The following is a 16,237-nucleotide window of genomic DNA, read 5'->3' on the forward strand; positions in this document are numbered from 1 at the left end:
TAGTCTCAGATTCTTAATCTTATTACCACAAATTCTCATGTATTTCTCACATTCTCACTCCCACACTGACAATATTCTCAAACTTTTACCAAATAACATGTTTCATAACTCTATACATTCTCACATGTATGCCAACAACACTCCTCTGTTTCTGCTCTATGTTATAGATATATGTCTCGATTTTTCTTTGAAAATATTTTGATGCGAAAAAAACGTACACTAGAATACGAGGGCTGGTCAGAAAGTTCTAAGCCTGATTTACTTTATTTATGGGCCATAAAGTTGGAGTAGTTACAAGTGTATTTGGTCTGTTGTGGCCGTTTGTATGTTAGTGACAGCCACTTGAACGTGATAGGGGTCCAAGGGGACATAAAAATGGAAAAGAACGAGTACCAAGCAGTCATCAAGTTTTTGACTGAAGATAAAAGTAATCCCCAAGAAATTCATGACCTCATGTCACAAGTGTATGGGGATAAGTTCCCTAGCTATTCCACTGTTAAACGTTGGGCAGCTATGTTCAAGGCTGGGTGAACAAACCTTGATGATGACCCTAGGTCTGGACGCCCCTCAACTTCCATCAATGAAGATTATTCAATCAAGGAGATAGAAACACGTATTCTGTCAGATAGACGTAGTACAATTGCTGAACTTCTAGAAGACACAGGTCTAAGCCATGGATCCATTGAAACTATTATTCATGAACATTTACAGATGAATAAGATACCTGCTCTTTGGGGCCAATGTTTCTAAATTCTTATCTTAAGGAAAAGATATCTGACATTGTCGGAGAAAAAAAAAGAGCTCCACCTGTTTCCTAAACTGAAAGAACACCTTCGTGGAAAACGCTATGACGACAACGATGACCACAAAGCTGCCGTGAATAGGTTTTTAAGGGTGGCTTCAGAAAACTACTTCCTGACTGGAATTGAAAAGCTTCACTGTCGATGTTAGAAGTGTATGGAAAAGCAGGGAGATTATGTTGAAAAATAGAATTTAAAACACTTTCACAATTGTTGTTTTTGTTTGTTAGGCTCAGAATGTTTAGACCTCGTGACATTTTTGTGCTATTTGTTATTAATTCATAATGGATTGAAAACATAGTATGAAGATGCGGTGACGTTTTCGCCAAGTCAAGGTGCCATTTTCGCCAATCTGGTGACATTTGGACATTGTATGTGTTGGTGTTTTAGCTATCTTTTATGAATATTTAGCGGAATAGTTATAAGCTTATGGCAATAGGACGAGACAACTGAGTGAAGCACTTGTAAAATATCGTTGCCATGCCCCACATCTTCAGGGGATGGTTGGTTTGTTGTCCATCTGTCATAACAGAAAAATGTAAGGTGTTCTTTAACCTATTTTGTTTGTTTGTTTGTTTGTTTGTTTGTTTGTTGCTGCACTCAGCAATATTCCAGCTATATACGGCGGTCTGTAATAATCGAGTCTGGACCAGTCAGTCCAGTGATTGACATGAGCATCGAATTGGAATACGATGACATGCATCAACCAAGTCAACGAGCCTGACCACCCGGCTCAATTAAATTAAAGTTGCGGACAAATATTGAGATGGTTATACGACTGGCCGAAACTGACATCAAACTGACATTGAAATTGTCATTTTTCCAATCTTAAAGGTAGCCGAATTATACCCTAAATCCACGTCGCTCGTACAGGAGTGAATGAGTTGAGTTGAGCTGATGCGGAAGGAAAGCCTGAAGTGATGCAGCTATCAGATGTTTCCTGCTTTGTGAAACCCACTAGGGGTGTGGTTCTGACAAACCTAGGAACATATACAAGGCGAACCGGGCTTCGAATAATAGGTTTCGGGCATGCATAAGGGATGCAACTCTGCACGACTCGGGATTCGACTAGATCCACGCTGTACTCAATAGAGCGACTATGATGAAATGGCACCGGTTGTATTGAACAGTTAGAATAGGTCTTCAGCAACAAATGCTTGCCGGAAGAGGCGACTATCCTTGTCGTAAGAGGCGACTAACGGGATCGGGTGGTCAGGCTCTCTGACTTGGTAAATGCATGTCATTGTATCCCAATTGCGTGGATCAGTGCTCATGATATCAATCACTGGATTGTCTTGTCCATACTCGATTATTTACAGACCGTCGCCATATAGCTGGGATATTGCTGAGTGTGGCGTTAAACAACAAACAAACAAACAAACAAACTGAACAGTTACGTTTTATTTACGGAGTTGCGTCCCTTAGGCCCGTCAGGATCCCGTGATCCTACTTTTTCCCTGATCATCAATCTTGGTTTTACAGCACCATACCCATACTCGTGGGTGTATGAAAGCGGTTAAAGTCCAAGACTTGAATCAGTTCATCCTTTACCCCACTCAAGATGACACCTCGTCATAAACTTACTACTGTTCAAAGCGGCGTTAAACCCACCTCACTCACATAACCTAACCACTGTGTTTCAGAAGCATCCATAGAAACCCAAAGAGTTGCAACAAGAGCCTGTGAGTAAGGTTTTATATTGCTTTTTTGTTTTCCATCAATATTATCTCTGGGACAGCCGATAAAAACTTTCCATAGTGTACCAGTGTGGAGGCTCGAACCTAGACCTTGACGTGACAAGAGAACGCTTTAACCGCTAGACTACATCAAAGCTCCAGATGCTGTAGAACTTTGGGTTCTCAAACACTATACCTGAGTATCATGTTACGATCACGATTCAATCACGTCAAACGCATCAATAACAGTTATTAAGGAACAAAATTATATCGCATTCCAAGTTTCAACAACAACAACAACAACAACAACACAGAATCTATAGAATTTCAAGGCGATTTAACTATTTTTACCGTAAGGTTTGTAATTTACCTTTCGTTAATAACCTTAACGTGACCTCATTAATATCGGTTGCCATGGATATGTTTTCTTCACCTGTACAATATCTCTAAACAGTTACACTATTGCCACCATTGACATTTACAAACCGGGGGAGTTAATAAAGCCGACTGGTTACCAGCTTTGTAATTACAACTGTAAACTTGAAGGTGTCTCGTCTTTATTCTATTTAATCAACAACTTGAGGAGAATAGAACTCGACCTGAGACGTGGACCACCCACACGTTTTCAGTTACAGCTAACGACGGCGGATTACATCGGGGATCCATTCTGGCCGGGATTCTCTGCAGATAAAAATCATTTGGTGACTGTGTGAGAACGCGTTCATCATTCGTAGCTGGGTATGGAAAGTATTTTATTGCTCTTTGTAAAGCGCTAGAAACAACGATTACCGTAGGGTGCTGTAACCCTTGGAGACTAACTGCCTCTTGGTGGAGGGAATATAAAGCATCTGTCGGAGAGAGACCTTCGTCAACCAATAGCAGTTGGGGTGTGTGGGTGTGTGTGTGTGTGTGGGTGGGTGTGTGTGGGGGTGGGGTGTTGGGGGTGTGGGATGGGGTGGGGTGTGTGTGTGTGGGGGGGGGGGGGGGGGGGGGGGGGGTTCGGGGGATCCAAGAGGTTCACCCTCTTGGGAGCGGTGGCGTCATGGAGTGGGTGGGATTTGTGATGGAAGGAAGACACGTCTGGTCAGCATCCGTGGAAATGTGAATTCCCAACGATACACTGAAGCTATTCTCCAGCCACGTCTGATGAGACAGCCATAAGCGATACTGTTACAGCAGGATAATGACAGCTCTCATATTCGAATAATCCAAGACTTGATAACGTAACATCATTACGGTCCCCGTGTTGCCGCCACGCTCGCCCATAACGTACCATCACCAACGTCCCCGTGTTGCCGCCACGCTCACCCATAACGTAACATCAATACGGTCCCCGTGTTGCCGCAACGCTCACCCATAACGTACAATCACCAACATCCCCGTGTTGCCGCCACGCTCACCCATAACGTAACATCAATACGGTCCCCGTGTTGCCGCCACGCTCACCCATAACGTTACATCACCAACATCCCCGTGTTGCCGCAACGCTCACCCATAACGTAACATCAATACGGTCCCCGTGTTGCCGCCACGCTCACCCATAACGTACCATCACCAACATCCCCGTGTTGCCGCCACGCTCACCCATAACGTAACATCACCAACGTCCCCGTGTTGCCGCCACGCTCACCCATAAAGTAACATCAATACGGTCCCCGTGTTGCCGCCACGCTCACCCATAACGTACCATCACCAACGTCCCCGTGTTGCCGCCACGCTCACCCATAACGTACAATCACCAACATCCCCGTGTTGCCGCCACGCTCACCCATAACGTACAATCACCAACATCCCCGTGTTGCCGCCACGCTCACCCATAACGTAACATCAATACGGTCCCCGTGTTGCCGCCACGCTCATCCATAACGTAACATCAATATGGTCCCCGTGTTGCCGCCACGCTCACCCATAACGTAACATCAATACGGTCCCCGTGTTGCCGCCACGCTCACCCATAACGTACCATCACCAACGTCCCCGTGTTGCCGCAACGCTCACCCATAACGTAACATCAATACGGTCCCCGTGTTGCCGCCACGCTCACCCATAACGTACCATCACCAACGTCCCCGTGTTGCCGCAACGCTCACCCATAACGTAACATCAGTACGGTCCCCGTGTTGCCGCCACGCTCACCCATAAAGTAACATCAATACGGTCACCGCGTTGCCGCAACGCTCACCCAGAACGTAACATCAATATGGTCCCCGTGTTGCCGCCACGCTCACCCATAAAGTAACATCAATACGGTCACCGTGTTGCCGCAACGCTCACCCATAAAGTAACATCAATACGGTCCCCGTGTTGCCGCCACGCTCATCCATAACGTAACATCAATATGGTCCCCGTGTTGCCGCCACGCTCACCCATAACGTAACATCAATACGGTCCCCGTGTTGCCGCCACGCTCACCCATAACGTACCATCACCAACGTCCCCGTGTTGCCGCCACGCTCACCCATAAAGTAACATCAATACGGTCACCGTGTTGCCGCAACGCTCACCCATAACGTAACATCAATACGGTCCCCGTGTTGCCGCCACGCTCACCCATAACGTACAATCACCAACGTCCCCGTGTTGCCGCCACGCTCACCCATAACGTAACATCAATACGGTCCCCGTGTTGCCACCACGCTCACCCATAACGTAACATCAATACGGTCCCCGTGTTGCCGCCACGCTCACCCATAACGTAACATCAATACGGTCCCCGTGTTGCCGCCACGCTCACCCATAACGTAACATCAATACGGTCCCCGTGTTGCCGCCACGCTCACCCATAACGTAACATCAATAACGTCCCCGTGTTGCCGCCATGCTCACCCATAACGTACCATCAACAACGTCCCCGTGTTGCCGCGACGCTCACCCAACCTCTCCCCCATAGGACCTCTCTGGGACCTCCTTGACGACAGATAAGACAACGCCCAGACCTCAGCTGGAAAGATATAACCCCCACAAAAGCAGCTAGAACGTCGGGGAGGAGTGAGTGCGTTAATGGATGAGTGGTGCCGCACACACAATGCAGTCATCAGGAATGTTACGTCATTGATGAAGAATTGTGTCCAGACCTGTGTGGAAGCCCGAGGAGGTCAAACAAGATATTGACGCCATTACCGACGTGCTGTATGAAAGCACTCACAAGTTTTATTATCAGACTTTAAAAAAGTGACAGCTATGTGTTTGTTTGTTTTATGTTAATTCACCCAAGTGCCATGAAATTGTCTATTTGCTTGTTATACAAAATTGATTGAACTTCAAAATACATTTCAAATGGAGTGTGAATTTCTCGTTTTCTTTTTATAAGCAGTTAAAATCGATGAATGCTTACTTTGATCAGTAACTCACAATAAGGCACTATATGAGCGACATAATCTTGAACACATTTCACCTCACCTCACCTTGGAGAGCAGTTCTCTATTAGTTGGAACACGAACGCCAGATGGGGTAGCGTTGAGGTTAACTACATAGAAAATGTCCACAGAACATTTACCGTTATGTGGAGTGCTATAGAAGATGTATCTTTGTAGCAGGTTAGGGTGGTAAAGCCCATAAAGCCACAAGTTTATTTTCCATACCAATATTCACCCTGGAACATAATTGAACAAATAATAAATAAATAATTATACTCATTAAAATATTGCACTTATCACCGTTATTTATATAATAATTAAAATGCATTCGCCACATTATTATATGATGTTTTCCATATTACTTCAACTGCATCAATGCACTTGAATATACAAGATGTATATAATACATACATGAAATATAAACAATGAATAACTAAATTATTATGCCTACCGAATGTATGGCACTCAGGTGATAGTAGGCCAAATCACTCGTCACTCAGATCCATCTATAAATAACATACACATGTCATTCTAACTTTAATATAAATATCATAAAATAATATACATAGTAATCTACTGCCATAGTAATTCAATCTAAACCTACTACCAACATTATCTCAAATAGAATGTCATAGATAAACCTACATAAATATACACATTACCTGTGCTGTAATATGCTCATGATTATACACAACACACATTTCTCATGGCAAACAATATGGCGGACACAAATACTTATATCTGTCGCCTTTATCATAAAAACATATTATAGTACATTACATCAGAGAATCATAAACATGAATGGAGTGTTTATTATCGTTACTGTACTTATGACATAAATTACATTCATACACTCAAATCACACAAGTATATCTACACTAAAATAATGTTTAAATTATACATGCTGTACCAAAACAAATATTACATCCTACATAATGTTTATAATCTAGTATTAAAACTAACCTTTGGAGATGTATAGTGAAGATGAAGCTGTGAAAGTCCTTGACACAATACGTGTCAAAATATGAGTCTCATGTCGTGACTGTCCAGAGAGAGCTGTATATAGTAGACTGACTTAGTGCTTGTGTTAGTATAGAAGCTTGCCCTCTAAAAGCAAGACAAACGAATACTCTCGCCCCTCACAATAAACAAAAGAATTTACCAGCCCAAGTTCAGCTTGGAGCAATCAGGCTGGAAACTTATACCGTACATGATCTAATAAAATACACCAATTACACTGTCTAAAACCAATACCATATATATACAGATAAATTATTGAAATGACACTGCCACATCTTAATTATTATAAATGACACTTTAGGAAAAAGCGGTTCTTGTGGCAACATTTTTGGAGTTGTGTCAAATATATACCGTCCGCGTATGTTAATACTGGCATATACAGTCCACGGTGATCATGGGACACTGTCACGCTTTACGGGGTTGCGCTGTTGTAGTATTGGTGGCCATTGTGTTATAGGTGTGTTTCCCTGGTATTTTAATATAGGACACTTCATTTTCGTCTTATTCTCTCGAGGTGAGTGAGCTGGTTTTAACGTCGATTTAAAACAGTATTTCCGTGATGGCTTGTCAGCTTAATCGATTCTGAACCAGTGATTGATATCATGAGCACACATCCACGCCGTCCGTTAAGATAAGAAACGATCAGCCGAGCCTGACCACCCAATCAATTTTTTTTTTTTTTGTTTAATGCCGCATTCAGCAATATTCCAGCTATATGGCAGTGGCACGTAAATAATCGAGTCTTAAGCAGACAGTCCAGTGGCTGATATTGTGAGCAACGACCCACATGGTCGGGGTACAAGGACTTAATGACCATTATTACTTTACAAATTATATCTGTATATTCATTGGTTGAGAAAGGGTCATGTGACCTTTCTTAAACAAGGTATTGTACAACCTGCCGTACACCTATCAAAAGTGGTATTGCCCTGCGTGATGAAGCCAATAGACTCAAAGGAAAGAAATATTTTCAGCCAATCAGAGAGAGAGCGTAACGTAAGGCTTGTTGTCAACATCTCGTGTGACTACCGTAACGTCTGATTCAATTATTGTTGAATTTGAAATATTCGTGTGTTTTTTAAAATAATGTAATTAAGCGATTATTGACCATAATTCGGGCAACATCGTGTTTTAAGGACTCCAGCAACTGACCTCTGCCGCAGGCCTTAGTCAATATCAGTTTCTTGGGTCAAGAAAACAGGATATTTCCCTCGGGAATGGTTAAAACTGATAAATATTCATCTTGTGAGAGGAGATACCGTATACGTGGCTCCAGTAATAACATGGATTTAGTTTGTTTAGAAGTTGATTTTTATTTGAAATTAAGATTTAACTTATTAAAAGGCAGTGATGACGCGAACCATATTGTTGTGAAGATCACAAGCACGTTTTTTTTCAATGTGCCAGTGGAACTCGATTACAACTGTAAAACGCTGTCCTAAATTGACCGAAGTTTCTGTGAGTGAGTGAGTATGGTTTTACGCCGCTTTTAGCAATATTACAGCAATATCACAGCGGGGGACACCAGAAACGGGCCTCACACATTGTACCCATGTCGGGAATCGAACCGGTGTATTCGGCGTGACGAGCGGACGCTTTAACCACCAGGCTACCCGACCGGCCCGAAGTTTCTATGAACCTACAATATCGAGACAGACATTTGTTGTTTAAACTTAAGAAATGTCAAATATGCCACAATAGGCGACCAATAGGTGCAAAGTGTAGAATGAATATACAAAAATACCATTAACATCAGTACGGTCTGCTCTTCTTAATCTTGGCCAATGTAGCAGGTCAAAACCTCTTCTAATTAAAATTCTCCAAAACAATGTTTCTGTTGTTTATGTTTAACACAGGACTCAACACAATAAACACCATTTATAACACTGATTTATCACAATGTTTGCAAAATAATGAAGGCTTGGAATTTCACGTAGAGGTAGTCATCGAGCGTTCATTCCAAACGCTGCTTAATCCACACACGAGAATGTCGTGTGCAGGAAGAGGATTCCATTGTTACGTTTTGAAGTCACATGTTAGGTCTTCCAGCCTGTTGCTATTTCTCAATGTCTTCCTTTTATTAAATATTTGAGTGAGTGAGTTAGATTTAACGCCGCTTTTAACAGTATTCCAGTTATATCACAGCTTGTCAGCTTAATGTGTGAGGAAAACCCAAAGTGATGCAGGCCTCAGACGTTTGCTACTTCGGTGAAACCCACGAGCACGGGTATGGTGCTGACAAACCTGGAAACATGATCGGGGCGAACCGGGATTCGAACCCAGTCATAGGTTTCTGGCGTGCCCAGGGGAGACGCAACTCTGCACATCGAATCGCGACGCCTTAGACGACTTGGCCACCCGCGCCCCCTAAATACTTGATGAATTAGGTATCAGACCAATGTCTGAAATAACACGCCTCTTACCTGAATGTCAGTTATTAACACCTAATGACATAAGAATGTAAGCAATAGCTTGTGTATCCTTATCCTCGATTATCAAGGGTATATATCGCCATGTTATGACTTTAAATTCCCTGGACAACATTTGCTGCCGTAGCTTCGTTTTCAGCCCGATTTGAATGTCACGACACCAAAAAAAGCCGTCCAATCAAATAACTGACTTTAGCGACAGAAATTATGCGTTAAGTTAATGAAAGAATAGAAGCAATGACGACACTCCCTAAAGATATAATATACACTTGAGATATAATACACTGGGTAGTCGAGGATGGGTTCCCAACACTCGTACACATGCAATTTGTGGACAATTATTGGAACAGTTTGCGAAATCATTAATGAGTTCCAGACCCTAAAACTTACAAAATTTTGAGATTTCAGTTTCGGGACTATATCCAGATTATTTTCATAAGTGTTTGTTTCAGAGGGCAGTGGCTGATCTCATTCAGATTGTTAAATCTGGTGTTTGAACATCCACGGAGCAAATGATGGCATGCAGTCAAACATGGTTCGATGAATATTCCATATCAGCCCTTAGATGAACAGTTTACGGCTGCTCTTTGTCTTTGTGTGAACTCCACAAACGCGTTCTTTGATATATAGAAGTGATTTAACAGTCTGTATGACGTCGCTAGGTCTTAATTGCTTACGAAATTGTTCTCTTCCATGTGCTTAATTCATATTCATATTTCCTTTCGGCGAATATATGGATATTGGTTTCTGCTTTACGATTTGGCTAACATTTAGTCTCGCTACCATCCGCAGTGAAATGTTTTACTTTAGAGTGAGTTAACGCCGCAGTGTTCACGGCATCTTGTAAATAATCAAATCTGGAACAGAAAAACCAGTAATCGAAATTAACAAGTCGCCGAGTCAAATGTTAATCGGCTCTTACTTACCGCGAGCATAGAACGCTTTTCTTGCTGGTATTCCACGCGCAGTGGGTTTAGAGATATTCATTTAGGACTTTGGAGAGTGAGCGAGTGAGTTGGGTTTAACGCAGCTTTGAACAGTATTCCAGTTATATCACGGGGTCTGGCTTGTGGGAGGGGGGCCGATGTGATGTAGGTCTCAGACGTTTACTAATTCGGTGAAACCCACGAGCTCGGGTATGGTGCGGACAAACCTAGAAACATAATCGGGGCTAATCTGGATTGAACCCACAATCATAGATTTCTGGCGTGTCCAAGGGACGCAACTCTGCACTGCGAATTGCGGAGCCTTAGACGACACGTGTCCACTGAGCCTGTTTAAAGCTGTGTGGTTTCAACACTGTTTCATACCTGCTTCCATCCGGGGTTGTGGTTTTTTGGTAGCCCACTGGTAAAGAGTTTGCTTCTCAAGCACGCGACCCAGGTTCGAATTAAAAAATGGTACCAAGTATACGGCAAGTTATATGTGTACTCATTCCTCATGTTTTTTGTGGGGGCGGTCGGGTAGCCCAGTGGTTAAAGCGTTCGATCGTCACGCCGAAGACCCGGGTTCGATTCCCGACATGGGTACATTGGATGAAGCCCATTTCTGGTGTCCCCCGCCGTGATATTCCTGCGATATTGCTAAAAGAGGCGTAAAACCATACTCACTCACTCACTTATGTTTTTGCGTATGAAAAACTGAGGATGGATTCTATTCTGGAGGATTATATTGCAAAAAGAAATGAACCTGCGCTAGAGACGCAATTGGTTGATATCATATGAACAACACCCCGCATCTTCGGAGTAGGATGACATGCAATCAGTCAGGTCCGCCATTGTAACTACTTGTTCCTTAATTAGTAGTGTCAGGATCCGGTGTTGAATATGGTTCGAATCCAAGATACCCCGATTATGATAATTGGTCTGCCAGCACCATACCCGTTCTCATGGGTTTCATGAAGTTTTCTAACATCTTGAAACATCGTCCTGCTTCACTTTGGGTGATTCTCTGGGTAAAATTGTTCCCCTTAGTTGTGCCAGGATCCGTTGATCATGACTCCAAATTCCAGAGTATGATCTTCCTCTACCACCTGGCTGAAGGGTTTCGACGGAGCGGCAAGTGCCTACAGCTTGCGACACATTTACTTTTCTTTACTTTTACTTTACTGAAAAACAGAGCGGCTTTAACCCCCAACCTCTCCCTCATTCCTCTTCCTCGGTACATTCCATTATTTTAATGTATTTGTAAGATATCATGTGATCTTGCCTACCCAATCGGACATTCTATCACATGCAGAGAGTTATCTAATATCGCCGAATAGGGAGAAGTTAAAAAGTTCGATGACGAAAAATTAATTCAGTTTGGAGTCCTTCCACCCCTAGTCTTTTATGTAATATCATTAGTGAGTATAGAATAGCATAGTATAGAGTATAGAATAGAAACATTGCAAAAGTGCTATCAACGCATAGCACAAGTTGATACGAGAACATCAAAGGAAATGTTCTCAAATAAAGGTTTTCTTGTATTTAATCTATTTTTTCTTCACTAGCGTTTCTGTTATTTTCAGAGTAAAATTATGACGAGTTTAGCATTTGTTTATTGACTTATACAGTTAAAATCCCAGACCGGTTTATGTCGGATCGATTATTTGTAGAGCTAATCAACATTTATCTTAAGTGACTGTATCTATGTACATGATGATTTGATAAGTGGTGTTGTCTGTGATATATACCCAAAGATAAGGTAACTGTCACCATGTGAATACCCGAAGCTCTTCTCGTCTTTGAATACTAGTATGTTGCGGGATGTAGGGTAGCCGAGTGGTTAAAGCGTTCGCTCGTCACGCCGAAGACCCGGATTCGACTCCCCGCATGTGTACAATGTGTGAAACCCATTTCTGGTGTCCCCTGGAATATTGCTTGAATATTGTTAAAAGCTGAATTGCCGATGTGACTTATTAACTCACTCACTCACTGTTAAAAGCTGAGTAAAACCACACTCACTCACTCACTCACTGGTATGTTATATGTACTGGTGTTTACAGGGTTGAAAATGGGTCTTAATAAACTTTCTTCCCATTTTTTTGCCCTAATACATTTTAAACACATTTCACAATCTACAGTAAACTACGGTTATAACGAACACGCTTATTAACGAACTAACCGATATAACGAACTAACTTTTTAGTCCCGACTATTTGCTGTAGTTATACTGTATATGTGCTTATAACGAGTTATGGTTATAACAAACTAAAAGTAGTAGTCCCTTTGAGTTCGTTATAACCATAGTTTACTGTAATTCAATCTCGCAAATTTTATGTTCTTCACAAAAGTTTTGAAAGTTCTGCATTTTCATTATTGATGGAGGATAGGTTTTCAGGAGTCTAGGTGAAATTGAGCTGAAGGTCGCGTTCAAGATTAAGGCACTTATATAGCTACCTGTGTGTGTGTGTGTGTGTGTGTGTGTGTGTGTGTGTGTGTTTGCGTGTGTGTTTGCGTGCGTGTGTGCGTGCGCGCGCGTGTTTGTGACTGTTATTACTAGTCTGGACTTACCAATTTTATAGTGCTAGCCGAATGAGATACCATGACCCAGTTTGATATTGATTCCCCACTCAGGCACAGTTCACAGATTCCGTGTCGACCAGTCACTGGGCAGACGCTCTGTCCACTTGACCACGAATCCTCTGTCCACTTGACCACGAAGGCGGTCACCGGGCAGACGCTCTGTCCACTTGACCACGAAGGCTCTGTCCACTTGACCACTAAGGCGGTCTCCGGGCAGACGCTCTGTCCACTTGACCACGAAGGCGGTCTCCGGGCAGACGCTCTGTCCACTTGACCACGAAGGCGGTCTCCGGGCAGACGCTCTGTCCACTTGACCACGAAGGCGGTCTCCGGACAGACTCTCTATCCACTTGACCACGAAGGCGGTCTCCGGACAGACTCTCTATCCACTTGACCACGAAGGCGGTCTCCGGACAGACTCTCTGTCCACTTGACCACGAAGGCGGTCTCCGGGCAGACTCTCTATCCACTTGACCACGAAGGCGGTCTCCGGACAGACTCTCTATCCACTTGACCACGAAAGTGGTAAGTTTGAAAAGGAAAGTGAATTCTTACGTTTTTTAACCCTGACACATCAAGTTACTCTAGTATTTTGGGGTACATAGTTAAAACTTAACACTCCATCTACTCCATGTCACCATAACCAATGCTAACATTTCAGTCAGGAGTGTGTGACGTAGCTAATTATATCGATCACAAGTTGGTCTTCCCTAAACACGATTATTAACAGGCCGCCATGATAGAAAGTGAATGTTTAATACCGAGAAGAACATGAAACAAACTCGTCCAAACTTCGAGCCATCCAAAGAGTGCTTGCAGAGCCCTTCTAATATCATTTCAATTTGGCCATTATGACCTATAAAATCTATGAAGCCTACAGCAAAATAAATATGTGTCCGGTATAAGCAAGAAGCACTCGCGAAGGTCCAGTTTCTCCGTGACGAGAGTTTACAGACTAGCTCATAAGGTAGCCCTAGAACTGAACTAAGAACACTCCAAGACTTTCCCCCGGGACGTGCTTTGTTGTAATCCTGGGGAGGTTAATTATGTCTCCGCAACATAAAGGTCAAGTCTTTTTTTATTCTGCAGCGGAATATGTTGGTGTTTCATCGCAAAACATTTTGAAATTAACTCAGTAGGCCGATCAACGAAAATACATTGGTGTGTAAGGTTGCGAAGAAAACTTAAAAACGATTGTGTCCAGTGTTGGACGTTAGTTAATTTGTGAGAGTTTAATTACTCTCCGCTCTGACTGTATTTCATTCGTATTACCATAACATGGGAGGAAGGTCCACATCACGGGTATGGTGCTGACAAGTTTAAGAAAAATCTTAATCTGGGATTCTAACTTAGTTCAACAAATGATTCTGGTAGTTGACCGTTACTCCCTGTGCAGTGAATATCGTCTTGGGCATCAACGTCCCTTTTATTTCCCCCACAAACCGCACATTCCTGCAAGTAGCATTGGACGGTGTCGAGTATGTTAACACGTATCTGCCATTGTTTATATATACTCAACACCTCTTGTTAGATAAAACACGATACCCTTTCTTGTGTCATCGATTCTGACCAAACATCGAGAGTATATCTACCCTATAACTACAGTTGGAACGTTTATGAGGCAGTCTGAACAATAAAATGTGTCGTTCAGTGGACATACAGGAGTTTCTGAAAAGAGGAAAAAGTGTGTATGTCTTGAAGAGTCTCCAACAAGACCCCCCCCCCCCCACACACACACACACACAACTCCACACACACAAAGACGCACGCACGCACGTACGCACGCACACACACACACACACACACATTTCATCTTCATCACGTTACTGGATAACCAATAGTTGCCAACAGACCTGCAATAGTTTCTTACCATTCTAAAGTTTGCAATTATTGACCGACGACTTTTGATGAGTGAGTGAGTGAGTGAGTTGGGTTTAACGCCGCTTTTAACATTATTCCAGTTATATCACGGCGTGTCAGCTTAATGTGGTGGGAAAGCCCGAAGTGATGCAGGTCTAAGACGTTTACCACTTCGATGAAGCCAACGAACACGGGTATGGTGCTGACAAACCTAGAAACATAATTTGGGCGAACCGAGATTCGAACCCACAATCATAGGTTTCTGGCGTGCCCAAGGGACGCAACTCTGCACAGCGAATCGCGGCGCCTAAGACGACTGGGCCACTCGTGCCCCCCTACTTTTGATGAAGGACATGTTGGGGCCCTTGTGAGTCCACTCCCTTTCTGCAAAATGATCCACGTTCAAGTATCTGTATTATTTTGGACATAAGTTTATTTGCAGAAGGTCGTCGATATACAATAAGACTAATTGATTGTTGAAATTTGAAACTGGTGAGGCGCAAAGCCCTCGAACATGAAAAACACAACGATTATGTTTCAGTTTTTAATTAATTCCTTCACAACAACCAGACTTCAGCTCCGCTCCTTTCCACGGTAAAGCTAAAGGGGGCGTTTGAGACGCCGCCAACCTTACTTTGTGCTGCTCTAGCAACTGTGGAGACAGCGGTGCCGATGTTGGGAAGCGTTGGGAGACGTTTGGCCATCACGGCCGTCGATGATGACGAGGACGCCACAAAGAATTTCGGTGCGTGAGGATAAGTGTCTACATTAGTAGTCACCTTACCCTGCACCACATCGTCGACGACTTGCAGCATTTCCTCGCTTGTGCGTCTGTATCTAAAACATCCATTTAAACATTTAATACACGGGCACGTGAAGAACGTTCTCCCTCGTTAAACATAGGGCATATGTATTAAAATGTTTTTCGTTTGACGCAGACCAGCAAATTGTAGCGCATTCTATCTACGACCCCTCAAGTAACAGAGATCGGGCCCGTGAAGATCCGGTGTAGAATAGGTCTTCAGCAACCTATGGTTGCCGTAAAAGGCGACTATGCTTGTCGTAAAAGGCGACTAACGGGATCGGTTGGTCAGGCTCGCTGACTTGGTTGATGCATGTCATCGATCTCAATTACGTGCATCGATGTTCATGAAGTCAATCACTGGAATGTCTGGTCCAGACTCGATTATTTACAGACTGCCGTCATATAGCTGGATTATTGCTGAGTGCGGCGTAAAACAACAAACCAACCAACCAACTTCTGAATACTGCAAATGCTTGGCACCATTCTTCACAACGATTTCAAAATTGCCAAATTCCCCTACCGATAAATGATTTTGCTCAGCATCACCCTTCAAACAGAAACAGATGCCATTCAGGTATAACGCTGTGTCCAGCATTTATTGCAGTGTGCCTTCTCCTAGGATCCCCATCTCCCATAGCATTTCCTCCTGGCTACGCGTCAATACATCAGCTATCCGCTTCTGAGTCCCAACGCCTCTTTCATTTTCGCATCCAAAATCCGACGAACAGCAGCAAATTCGTAATCATTAAAAATGTTTACGTCTTTGACGTGTTGAATTGAGCTCA

This window comes from Haliotis cracherodii, unplaced genomic scaffold (assembly GCF_022045235.1).
Source record: "Haliotis cracherodii isolate W230 unplaced genomic scaffold, xgHalCrac1.p SCAF_2, whole genome shotgun sequence".
Classification (NCBI taxonomy): Eukaryota; Metazoa; Mollusca; class Gastropoda; order Lepetellida; family Haliotidae; genus Haliotis; species Haliotis cracherodii.